The sequence below is a fragment of the Vulpes lagopus genome, chromosome 5 (assembly GCF_018345385.1).
Source record: "Vulpes lagopus strain Blue_001 chromosome 5, ASM1834538v1, whole genome shotgun sequence".
NCBI lineage: Eukaryota > Metazoa > Chordata > Mammalia > Carnivora > Canidae > Vulpes > Vulpes lagopus.
The window spans coordinates 21,142,725-21,156,474 of NC_054828.1; the positions used below are offsets into that span (position 1 = coordinate 21,142,725).

At 39.9% G+C, this 13,750-nt stretch overlaps 1 non-coding gene across 1 annotated transcript; it reads right to left on the bottom strand.

The window, feature by feature from the left end:
* Window positions 1–2,361: 2,361 nt before the first annotated feature.
* On the bottom strand, window positions 2,362–2,500 carry LOC121492316. The gene has a single exon (XR_005988206.1). It is a non-coding gene; the product is annotated as a U4 spliceosomal RNA (small nuclear RNA).
* Window positions 2,501–13,750: the final 11,250 nt, after the last annotated feature.

Here is a 13,750-nt window from a genome sequence, read left to right on the forward strand (position 1 = left end):
CCCAAGAGCAGGGCGAGGTGCTGAGGAATGAGGCCTGCTGGATGTGCCATGGCTGATGTGGGATAACCAGAGAGGTCTGACCTCCACAACTGCCAACACTGCGAGGTGTCATTTGGCATCCACAGCTGGCCTTACAGCTGTGTCCCATCAGAACTTATTGCTTGTATCTTCCTAGTGAGCCAGCACTGTGCTGGGCAATCTGAAGGTTGGGGCTATGACTGGTGTGTCTGCTCTTCCAGAACTAAGTGGGTCAAAACATGGGACAAAGAGGGGCACCTGGATGGTTCAGTCAGTTCAGCATCTGACCCTTGATTTCAGCTCAGGTCACGATCTCAAGGTTGTGGGTTCCAGCCTTATGTCAGGCTCAGTGTGGAGTCTGCTTCAGATTCTCTCTCTCTCTACTGCTCCCCCCACTTGTGCTCACTCATTCTCTCAAATAAATAAATAAAATCTCTGTTTGCTTCTTCCCTCCCTGGCCTCTGTCCTTTGCTGTCCTCCTTTTCCTTACTCGGTGGACCCTGATTCTCCGGGAACTTGTCCTGGCATGGGGGCAGAGAGGAGTGGCCTATCCACTGTTTTCTTGGCCCTTGGCAGCTTTGCCTAGGTGGGCAGACCATAGGAGGGACTGGTTAAAAGTCTGTACTGCTCTGACTTCTCTCCCCTTGGTTACTAACACAAATACAATGACAAATATGCCACAATAATGCTGAGAACAAGAAAAGAATCAAGGGCCATGTTTTCTTTCAGAAACTGTTCATGGGTTAGTAGCAATTTAGGTTTTTTTTTTTAAATATATATAGACTTTCACAATTAATGCACTATAAGGCCAACATAAATCTGGGCAGTTCCAATAAATTGGGAAAATAAACAAAAACAAACAAAAAAAAAATAGAAACTAAAAGGGAGCACAGAATTGTTAAATTTTGTCTTATTCTCCAAGTCCCAGGGGATTCAGAATAAGAAATTCATGAAAAATAATGTGCATCTCTCCCTAAGGAAGGCATGGTACCCGTTTTTCCTATAGTTAACTCCTTATCTCAGATTAAAATTGTCTTTTTTATTTTTCTATAGGAGAGAAAGGTCACACTCCAAATTTGGACTACCTGTAGGAATGCTGAAATCAATTTATTTTTTCATATTTAGCTATATTTGCACCCAAGAAATTTTCACAGCACTAGTTAAAATTGGAAATTTGCAGGAATACGTCTAAGTGAAGAATTTATTTGATTTGCAATGTAGTCTTGTTCTGACAATGCACACATACCTTAGACACAACAGAGGACAAAGGAAGTCAGGATAGATGTTAATATTCTGTCTAGACATAATTTGATTGTGACTTCTGCAGGAACCAAGCTCAACACAGAGGAAATGGAAACTTATAAACAAGCTTTTAATATCCAATTCTGACTCACTGTCCAAACAAAGACAAGTCGCTACTTAAACCTCAGAAGACCTTAGTAAGTACTGAGTGGAATCCAAATCTATAGAAATTGTACCAAAATGTAACTATATTTTCTCCCAGGCTAACTCATCTTATGGGATAATTTAGGGGAAAAGATTTCTTTAATTCAAAATCACATAAGTCAATACTCCTTTATAAACCATCTAATAGATTTCTTATATTTTGGACAATTCATCTGACAAAATTCCTAACACAAAATGTGTCAAGTTGAAACAGATGTTGACTTATGGAATTGTCTTTCATTCTATATTACAAGGAGGTAATTCTAAGCAAATGAAAGTCAGTGAAAACCCTGTGAAGCATCATGCCTTCCCACAACAGACATTTGGTTACAATGATGAATATAACACAGTATCTTACTTTAAGTAGGTTTCAGTTAATTGTGTAAGTGAAGCAGAAAAAGGAAGCACACAAGGATGAAGTGGTTGAGTACTCAGGGAGAGAGAGAGAGAAGTAATAACTGCTTGGATACAGGATGATAGCAAGAGATTAATGTTAATATTTTAGGCATAAAGATAATAATGTAGTGATGCCTAAAGATCTTTAGCTTTTAAAGACGTATTCTGAAGTGCTTATGAAGGAAAGAATAACGTACCTGAAATTTGCTTTAAAGTATTTCAGGATGGATAGAGTGGATGGGATAAAAGTGAAAAAAAAGATCAGCCATTAGATGATAATTGCTGAAGGTGATGAGGAATCTTTTACATATGTTTGAAATTTTAACAATAAATAGCATTTTTTTAAGTAGGCTCCATGCCCAGCATGGATTCCAACTTGGGGCTTGAACTCACAACCCTGAGATCAAGACTTGTGCTGAGACCGAGGTTAAGCGCCTGCTTAACCAACCGAGCCACCCAGGCACCCCAATAATAAGAAGTATTTTTTAATGTTAAGGAAAATTCAAAAATAAAATTAATAAAATAATTCCATTTGTAATAACATCAAAAAGAATAGCTCTTTATGGATAAATTTTTTAATTAGCAATAATCGCACCTTGGATAAACTTCATTGGCTATGATAGTGCCACTGCACAAAGCTAAAATAAATTTTTTAAAAGAAGTGCAGAACTTACACTACCCTGAAAAGTGTAAAACCAATTAAAGAAGATCTGAACAATTGGGAAAATATTCCCTATTCATGAATCGAAAGACTTATTGTTAAGATGGAAATAGTCCCCAAACTGATATACAGATTACATGGAATTCCAATAAGAATCCCAGCTGACTTCTTTGCTGAAACTGATAACTGGATTCTTAAATTCACATGGCATTGCAAGGGATGCAGAATAGTCAAAATAATCTTCAGAAAGAAGAATGAGGAAGAGGACGAACACTCCTCAATTTCAATACTTACTACAAAGCAACAGTAATTGAGATAGTATGGTTCTGGCACAAGAATAAACACACAGATTGATGGAATAGAATTGAGAGTCCAGGAATAAACCCATACATCTGTGGTCCATTCATTTTTGATGAAGTACTGAGACCATCATCCAATGTGGGAAAGAATAGTATTTCAACAGAGATGCTGAGACAACTGGATAGCCATGTGCAAAAGAATGAAGTGGGATTCTTACCTCATACCATATGCCAACATTACCTCCAAATGGATCAAAGACCTAAATGTAAGAGCTAAAACTCTTTGAAGAAAATATGGGTGGAGTGCCTAGATTGCCTAGATGGCTCAGTGGTTGGGCATGGTTGGGTATGTCTGCTTTCTGCTCAGGTCATGATTCTGGAGTCCCTGGATCAAGCCCAAATCAGGCTCCCTACTCAGCGGGGAGTCTGCTTCTCCCTTTGCCCCTCACCCTACTCTTGTTCTCTCTCTCAAGTAAATAAATAGAGTCTTAAAAAAGAAAAAAAAAAGAAAAGAAAGCATGGGCATAAACATTCATTTTTGTGGATTTAGCAAAAGATTCTTAGATATGACAGCAAGAACACAAGAACAAAAGAAAAAAAGATAAATTAGACTTCATCAAAATTTAAACTTTGGTGTCTCAAAGGACACCATCAAAAAAGCAAAAAGCCAACTCATGGAATAGGATAAAATATTTGAAAATCATGTATTTGATAAGGAACTTGTATCCTGAATATACATACATTAAAAAACGCTTACAACTCAGTAATTTAAAAAAAACACACCACAAATAACTCAATAAATGGGCAAAAGATCTGAATTATCATTTTTTCCAAGGAAGGTGTAGAAATGGCCAATAAGTGCATGAAAAAATGCTAAACAATCCCTGGGTGGCGCAGCGGTTTGGCGCCTGCCTTTGGCCCAGGGCGCGATCCTGGAGACCTGGGATCGAATCCCACATTGGGCTCCCGGTGCTTGGAGCCTGCTTCTCCCTCTGCCTGTGTCTCTGCCTCTCTCTCTCTCTCTCTGTGACTATCATAAAAAAAAAAAAAAAAATTAAAAAAAAATGCTCAACATCATTTGGTCATCAGAGGAATGTGCATCAAAATGACAGTGAGATACCACTTTGTACCCACTCAAATGGCTAGAATCTAAAAGTGAGATGATAAATGTTGGCAGGATGTGAGGAAATTGGATCCCTCATACACTGCCGGCACATAGACAATGGTACAGCTACTTCAGAAAAGTTTGGCATCTCACCAAAGGATTAAACATCAGGTTACCATTTGACTCAGCAATTCCATTTGTAGGTATATATTCCCAGGTCTTTTCCCTTAAGAAATGAAAAATCTGTACACATATGTCTGCAGCAGCGTTACTAGTAATAACCAAAAGATGGAAACACCACATTGCCATCAACTGACAAATGGATAAACAAAATGTGGTATGGCCATAGAGTCAAACACTTTCCAACATGCTACAACATGGATGAAGCTTGAGAACATTATGCTAGTCTCAGAAGACCATAGTATATTATTTCATTCATATAAAATGTCCAGAATACGGAAATCTCCAGAGACAGAAAGTAGACTAGTGGTTGCCTAGGTTTGGAGGGCAGGGGTGGTCATAGGGGTTGGTAGCCAAAGGGTATGAGGGGGACGATGAAAATGTTCTAAACTTGTGGTGATGGTTGTGCATGTCTGTGAATATACTAAAATCATTGAATGATATACTTTAAGTAGGTCAATTTTATGCTATGTAAATTACAGCTCAATAAAGTTGTCTTTAAAAAATCATCAGAACACACACACATTTGGGACAGACCTGGGAATGCGGCAGTGGCATTGCCGCATAGTTGGTACATCTTTCCAAATCTAAAAAGCAAAACAAGAAATCCATGGAAAACAATTGCAACAAAACTATGGGGTGAGGTATTTTTACGAGCCTCCAAAATACAAAGAGGTAGGGATAAACCATCAACTGCCAGAAAACGTGCTTGGGAGTGTCAGCTTCTGTGCAGAAAAAAGCAGTGGGAAGCTCACTGAGCATGCACACCAAATTCCTCCAGGGTGGTGATGACTTCCTGACTTGACTCCAATTATTTCAAAGTTTTTGATTCAAAGTCTAAAATTATTTGCCTTTGTCCTTACCCTTTGGAATGCAGGGTATTTTTAAAACAAAGATACTTAAAAAAATAAAACCAACATACACTCTACCTCCTCACAACTTTGTGTCACATTTGAATAGTGACTCCACCTTCTTCCCCTTATTCTTTCAGCCAGATTGTGTCCTGTCATTTTTAAAATGCCAACTCAGGGATCCCTGGGTGGCGCAGCGGTTTGGCTCCTGCCTTTGGCCCAGGGCGCAATCCTAGAGACCCGGGATTGAATCCCACGTCGGTCTCCCGGTGCATGGAGCCTGCTTCTCCCTCTGCCTGTGTCTCTGCTCCCGCCCCTCCCCCGCCTCTGTCTCTGTGTGACTATCATTAAAAAAAAAAAAAGTTAAAATACCAACTCAAAACTTGTCTCCTGAAGAAAAGACTTCTAGGATTGATCCTTCCAGATTAACCATTTCTCCAGGATGACTCAGAATGACCCCCTTTAGTTCTCAAATGCCTAGTTTCCACTGAATAAATTTCCTCGGGTTGAGGTTTTGTGCCTTTTCCAATTGAGCCTGTCCAATAAGATGAGACATTCCTGGAGAGGAGGCTGTTTTGTCTACATCCCCCACTGTGTCTAGGATATTAAGTAGCAAACAACTGGAAGGCAATTCTAATGCCAATTCCTGAATAATTGTGGGCAACTGGGGATGTTTCATGCAGCACTTTGAACAGCTCACCAACAAATGCATGATTTCTGCTTGCTCATCAAAGTGCTATACATTGCTTTAAAATGATGAGCGATCCTTAAAGAAAACAGTGTTTTTCCTAACTAATCTTGAGGAAAGAGTTGCACTACGCACAGTAAAGCTCTTAACAGCTTATCTGCTTTTTTTTTTAAACAGAGCTGTAGCTGTTTTTAATTTAAAAAGCAAAATTGGGGGCACCTGGGTGGCTCAGTGGTTGAGCATCTGCCTTTGGCTCAGGTCATGATCCTGGGGCTCCAGAATTGAGTCCTGCATCAGGCTTTCCGTGGGGAGCCTGCTTCTTCCTCTGCCTATGTCTCTGCCTCTCTCTCTCTCTCTCTCTCATGAATAAATTAATAAAATCTTTAAATAAATAAATAAATGAAAAGCAAAATTGTTTCTAGGTGAGCCTAAGTTAAGTTCTGAAACACATTTTCCGTAGCCCAGTCTGAACATAATTTGCATTTGGCTAAAGGAAAGAAGAGAGGGAGATACTATGCAAAGCCACTTGACTGAGCATATTTTATTAGGCTGTCCTCCCACATGAAGGGTAATAGATATACTGATTTGCAATTTACATGCTAATTAAAGCAGCTATGTAATGGACCATCTTTTCCAAACAGTTCCAAAGCCTTCTTTTCCATCTCAAACAGGTTTCACTTCTCCTCCTGGGAAAGGAAGGATCAAAGATGGACTATTAACACTTTTTTTTTTTTTTGGCAAGCCTTTTGCATTTTCACTCTTAAAATCTGGTATCACTCTGTAACAGTGTAATTAGAGTGCTTAAAATTAATTGGACTTTTAATAATGGCCAGATTTACAGGTGATGAAGGTGACTATTTAAAAGGTGAGGAGTCTGCCTCTAAACTTGATAACAACCATTTTCAAAAGCAGACTTTGTGAATCGTTGTGTTGTGTCTCTGACGGCTGCTTTTTTCTCCACTGATGGGAAGTTAATTACTCAGCACACCCCAGAGGAATCATGTTCTCTAATGGCTAATGCAAACTTCACAAAATAACAAATTGAATACATAATTCACCTGTCTAATGCACTTCCCTGGAGTCAGTTGGTCAATAAGTATTCACTGAGCATTCACAGCTACAGCTGGCACGCCCATTACCCACCAGAATTTATTGCCTGCTCATCAGAAACCTCCCCCTAGCAGAGAGACCATGTTACCCGTCAGATATACAAATGACAGTTCACAAAAAAAAAAAAAAAAAACAAATGACAGTTCACCCTTTCCTCTCATAAAAGGACAAAAGAGGGGAAGCCTTAAGGATAGAATGAAGAAAGCCTCTTCTTTTTTTTCCTACTACTTTCCTCAGAAATAGTTCAGCGCCCGGGGCTTTGTTTTTTCTTCTTGGAAATCTTTCAAGTTCTACAGAAGCTTGGAATTCAGCACTTCAAAAATTGCCAGTCACACCAGAGCCATCTACTTCTGAACTTGGACTTGTCCGATTACCGGTGAGATCCTCTGTTCCGATGCTCTGGGGCTTGCCAGTGAAGGGGACCAAGGAGGTGAAAAGCTCTCCTGTGAGATCTGCGAGAGCCCTGAAGGTCCTTGACTCGTGCATATGCCTCACTCCGCCAGCACCCTCCAGAGACTCTGCTTGCCCCATAGAAGCAACCTCCAACACCGGCAGGGAATAGGAGCAAGCACCCCAGAACTGACCCCTGTACCCCATAACACACGTACCTAAGGGGCTGGCCCTCTCTGGCTCTGTTACCAGCTTCCCCCTTATTCTCTGTGGTTGCGAACTTCGCTGGATTCCTTGTGTGGCTTGTGAGTGTTCCAGCTTGATGGCTCTCCACCCTGCTTAATCCCTCGAATATTTTGTACGTCCTCATTGTCTGGAGTGAAACAGCCTGCTTCACAGCCAACACTGGCTCCTGGCAGCTCACTTCCAGCACCCACCATGCCCCTTCAATAAGGAACTTATAGGCATGAGGTGGGAAGGGGAGTCTGGCTGCACCCCCTGAGTATATTCCCCAAATTGTCACTTTTTCAACAATTCTCCAATGACAATGTATCCATTGGTTACTCCTCTGAGCGCAAGACCATGGTGAGACAATGCTAGGACAGGACCCATGAATGCCAGATCCGCATGTGGTCCTACAGGAGTGGCACAGAGAATCAAGGAGTCCTCCCGCAGCCCCCAGCGTCACTCTTCAGAAATTCAGCCCGGGCCTGGCCTCTGCTCACTGGGAAGAGGGCCTGGAGAAGAGAGGCAAAATCTCCTCTTTGCTTTTTGGTTTCTTGTTTATTTGTTTGTTTCCTCCAGTTCTTCCTGCAGACATCTCCGGGGAGGCTATCTGGTGGAGGTGATCACACAGGCATTTAGCCTACTTGCTGATTGTTAAAAAGCTGACCATCTCCCTATCCTCTCTGCAAACTGTAACTCACAGTAGTGAGTAGTAGGCGTGAGTAGTAGGCGTGAGACTACTGCCCTCAAGCTTTAGACGGCAGCCACAGTCAACGCTGACTCAGAAAGGCAAGAAGCAGGTGTCCATTCTTGTGTTTTTTTTAAGGACCAGGGTGTATGTGGGCCTGATGAAGTAAGATTTCTATCCAAAACTGGAAAACACTTATCCCTACCTGTTAAGAACTGGATCCTATGTTCAACGCTTTCAATATTTACCCAGAATCTTTTGTTTTGTAGACAATTTGAGCATGGAAGCTTTGATCAGTGTAAATGTAGATCTGATCAAATATTTACTTGCAATACTTAACTTATTAACTTAGCCGTAATACATGTTACAAACTATATTCAATAATACACGAATGTAGAAACATTACTTTTTCCGTGCTCTTATTTCTTCAGTTTTATTCAAACTCTATGTGGTGCTGTGTATCTCTCATTACCAGAGCTAATTTTGAGGCTCTAAAATAATTTTCTAAAGCACACAATTTTTAGTTCTTGACCAAGTTGAGATATAGAACGTTTTTTAAAAAGATTTGTTTATTTATTTATTTTAGAGAAGGTGGGAGAGGGGCAGAGAATCTTAAGGAGTCTCTGTGCTGAGTATGGAGCCTGACATAGGGCTCCATCCTAAGACCCTGAGATCACGACCTGAGCCGAAACCAAGACCCTGCTGTTTAACCAACTATGCCACCAAGACACCCAGAGATATAGAACTTTTTGAACATTGTATTATGCTGCCAATGGAAATTCCACTCGAATCACAAATACCCATTCTCATAATTAATTAAATGCATGGTATGTGCTGAAGGCTGGTCTGTACAAGCATACCCTGAATGCCACTGGTAATCACTATCTTGAGAACATACAGATCCTGTCCTCCCTTCTGTATTTCCATCAAGTAGAATATGTAGAAGAACGTGTTCTTCAGCTTTCAAGGTCAGGGGCTCAGAGTGTGGCCAACACAGAGTATCTGCTTTGTAACAAAGAATGTCCCTGTGCCAGGCCTCATCTTTTGGGAACACTAGCAGCAAGGAGGGAAAGGCTACATACAGATAGTTGCTGAGCTAGTTGCTACACTATCAAAGTCTGCTGCATGTAGACTCCAAGCTTAGAGTCCACTGGGCTACAACGACACACTGAGATAGCTGACTTTTCATGCAACGTGTACACGATCTCTCTGTAACTTGAATAATCACTCTATTCCTTTTTAAATTGATCTTTATAAAGTCTGTGTGCTATGACATTCAGTAAAGTTAAGGTCATACCTTCAGGCTAATGGCTAATGATTAAACCTGTGCCAAATATCTTCCTTTTTTTTCAATTTATAATCCCTTAGGTGACCTCTACCAATATCCAAAACGATCATTTTAAGTCCCTTTTTAAAAATATTTTACTTGGGATCCCTGGGTGGCGCAGCGGTTCGGCGCGTGCCTTTGGCCCAGGGCGCGATCCTGGAGACTCGGGATCGAATCCCACGTCGGGCTCCCGGGGCGTGGAGCCTGCTTCTCCCTCTGCCTTTGTCTCTGCCTCTCTCTCTCTCTCTCTCTCTGTGACCATCATAAATAAATAATAATAAAAAAAATTTTAAAAAAAATTTTACTTGGGACACCTGGGTGGCTCAGTGGTTGAGCATCTGCCTTTGGTTCAGGGAGTGATCCTGGGGTCCTGGGATGGAGTCTCGAATCAGGCTTCCCGCAGGGAGCCGGCTTCTCCTTCTGCCTATGTCTCTGTCCCTCTCTCTCTGTGTCTCTCATGAATACATAAATAAAATCTTAAAAAAGGAACAGGAAGTTTGCATGAGAATCTGGTTTCAAGAATAACTCTACCAGTATGAACTTCATGCTTTGAATCCCAAACCTCTTCTGATGTTTATTGTCTGAAGAATCATCCCACGTTGCAGACCACAGTTTCTGCCCTACTACTCACTCTTCTCTGGGTTTCTACCATTCTGTTCTCTGCTCTCTCTACTCTTTCCTGTCATTTGCCTTCCTTTTTTCTCCCTGAAACAATTACTGTGGGACCATGACTTTGACATCACTCTCAGTTCAGTTCTTCTGAGCCCCAGGTACAAATATTTATCTTTCTACTGGACATCTTCAGCCCAGTACACATCTCAATGTGTCCAAAATAAAATGTGTTCTTTCCTCCTAGACAAACTGTTTATCCTTTTTCAAACTAACCTTGGTGTCTGTCTACAAGCAGCAAACACAGTGTTCGTATGTTAGAAATGTCTTCGTTTCTCTTTCTTTCCCTCTTGAATGATAGTTTAACTGTGTACCGAAGTGTACCGACTTCATGGTTGAGATTATTTTTCCCTTCGTACTTTGAAGTTGTCCCATTGTCTTTTGGATTCTAGTTTTGATAGTTGAGATGTTTACTCATAATGTAGTTGTTATTGTTTTTTTTTGTTGTTGTTGTTGTTTTGGTTTTTTTTAGTTGTTATTGTTTTAAAGTTGATATGTCTTTTCCTTTGGTAGCTTCTAGAAGCTTCTTTTTGAGTTTAATAATTTGCAGTTTCTCTAGCGGGAGTGTCTTGGTATGGATTTGTTTGTTAACATATGAGGACTCATTATTTCTTTCCACTCAGAAAAGTTATAAGGCATGAATCCTTCAAACACTAATTCTATCCCTTTCTGTCTATTCCCTCCTTTTGGACTCTTAGCCATATGTTGAATCTCTCATTCTTGATTCCATGTGTTTTATCTCCCGTCCGTTATTTTCCAAACCTCTGTGTTATATTCTTCCTGGTGTCTACCTCTCATCAGATCAAAATCCAGTAATATTCTTAAAAAATTGTAATGTCTAAAATGTTCTTATTTCTAAAATATATGTATTGGGAAATGGGCTGTCATGACATCAATGCCACTTGTAATGTGGTCCTAGTCTGCTTTTCTATGACTTTTAAACTAATACACTCCTTTTAGATCACCCAGCAACAATTTTCCAACATTTTCTCATTCTCTTTTCTCATTCCACCCTGCAGTTAAGTGGGGGCTGTTCAGGCTCTATGTCCTATCTCTCTGGTGCAGGGACTGGCCTGTGGCCCAGGCCCATCCTGTCATAGATCCTAATCCTGCTGGCAACAGTAATTGTTCAGGGATAGTAATTGGTTCACGATGAGAGCTTGGCTAATTTTTCACTTTTCTAAGTGGGATGAGTGGTAAAAGTTCCCCTTCTTCTTGGGCAAGTGTTGGCAGAATTTTTCTTTAAAGAACCAGCTAGCAAATACTTTAGGTTTTGCAGATCAAGAGGCAAAGTAAGGATAATGGTATAGGTATTTATATGTCAAGAGAGAAAACACATTTTTACAAGAATTTTATTGACAAAATTCAAAGTGTAATAATGATTGAGTGTTGTTTTCTATAATCCAAGTCTATTAATAAGAATAATAGAATCCTTTCTTGTGAATACCATTGTGAAAACAGTATTCACAAGAAAGGATGATTGGTTGAATTGGTGTTCAATGTAAGTATTCCTATTAAAATCAATTACAGGATCACCTGGGTGGCTTAGCAGCTGAGTGTCTGCCTTTGGCTCAGGGTGTGATCAAGTTCCGCATAAGGCTTCCTGCATGGAACCTGCTTCTCCTCCCTCTTCCTATGTCTCTGCCTCTCTTTGTGTCTCTCATGAGTAAATAAATACAATCTTTTTTAAAAAATCAATTACAGGGGATCCCTGGATGGCTCAGTGGTTCAGTGCCTGCCTTCCGCCCAGGGCGTGGTCCTGGAGTCCCGGGATCGAGTCCTACATCAGGCTCCCTGCATGGAGCCGGCTTCTCTCTCTGCCTATGTCTCTACCTCTCTCTCTGTGTGTGTCTCTCATGAATAAATAAATAAAATCTTTAAAAAAATCAATTACAAATGTTCACATGCTAATGCTGAGACAGTATGTATTTCATTACTGAAAATATCTTTCAATACAGGTAAGTGCTGTCAAATACTGATATAAATTCATAATTTTATTGAGATTATTCATTCTTTGGAAGTCACTGCTACAATTCTATGATTCTTTTGATATTCGCATTTAGTATGCCATTGCATTTAAAATCAACTACTTCCAGTGAAAGAAAGGTTGGCTGAAGCTCCTCAATTCCATAGTTCAATAGTTTCTGCAATATGGAAATTTGCTTTTTGCTTGCATCAAGATTTAACAAACATTGCTGAAACTGCAGGTTGAACTAAAAGAGAATATATATATATATATTTATATATTCTATAAAAAACAATACGCACACATATATATGTATATGTATATACATATATATATATATCCTCTGCACATTTGTGTGGGAATGCAGATAACAGTTCTTAACTTTTGACAGCGTGCGAAGTGTATAAAGCTGCTTGACACAGTGTCTGATATAAACGTTAGTTTTTGCTGAAATGGTTTTCCATGGTTTAAGTGTTGGCATGTTAGTGTTGTCTTGCCTTCTAGTTTCTGGATGAATTCACTGAGAAACATTATCAAGTCTGCAGCAGAAGTGAATTTATAAAGCTATTCGATGTGTGATAATAGGGGTTAAGTGCAGTTCTTTTTGCTCAGAAATTCCACCTAAGCCCAGTACTGAAACAAGGGCAGTACAGCCCTGCCCCTGCTGAGCCATTGAATCCTACGTGGTCAGGCAATTCGGGATTTTCAGTTTCCATCTGACAAAATACTCATGAAACTGACACTGCTAAGCCCATTAGAGTGAATAAAGTCCACTGTTGATGCTGTTTGTTCAACAGCACACGAGATATTGAAATCTTTTCTACCACTTACCTATACCTACTGATGAATACTACAATGAGTAATTATTATAGTAAATTTGTCCAGCTAAACCTTTTTTCTACTTCACACACTTAGATCAGTATCAGAGTAACACATCTTAGCAGATTCCACTTCAAGTTGGACTGAATTAGTATTTTCTCAGCCTCTTTGGAAATAGTCTTACCTATAGTTCTTTCATACAGACTATAGGCACTAATTTTTTTGGTTACTTCAAGCTCGCCATGGATTTCTTAAATAAATAAGAGCTGAGTAGATTCATCAACATTTGTTGATTTGTCAAGAGCAAAGGAAAACCACTTGAAATCACTATTTTATTTTATCTTATTTTATTATATTTCATTTTTAAGAGAGAGAGAGAGAGAGAGAGAGAGATTGTACCAGGGAGGGACAGAGGGAAAATGAGAGACAGAATCTTAAGCAGGTTCCATGCTCAGCCGAGAGCCTGATGTGGGGCTTGATCCCATAACCCTGAGATCATGACCTGAAATAAAATCAAGAGTCAGACTCCTAACTGACTGAGCCACCCAGGCACCCCAAAATCACTTCTCTGTTTAAAAAAAAAGTCTTCAACTCTGCGAGGAAATGTTTCTTACCAAATGGCAATAGGTTTAAATGGATCTATTTTCTCTGAACACACTTCCTTGGCTACTGCTGTAAAATACATTTTAATTAACTCACCATTGGTAAATAGTTGTCCTTGCTTAGCTAACAAATGAGCCATTAGGAAATTTACTTTGCAGCCTTATTTTCATATTTCACTTTCGTGCAGGAATTCTGCTGCTTGATGAGACTTTCTTTCTTAAGTGCTCTAATTTTTCTGACTGCTGCTTTCCTGTGAATTGGGCGCTAAGTCTGGTAATGCCAACCTATGTCATATTCACTTAGCACACT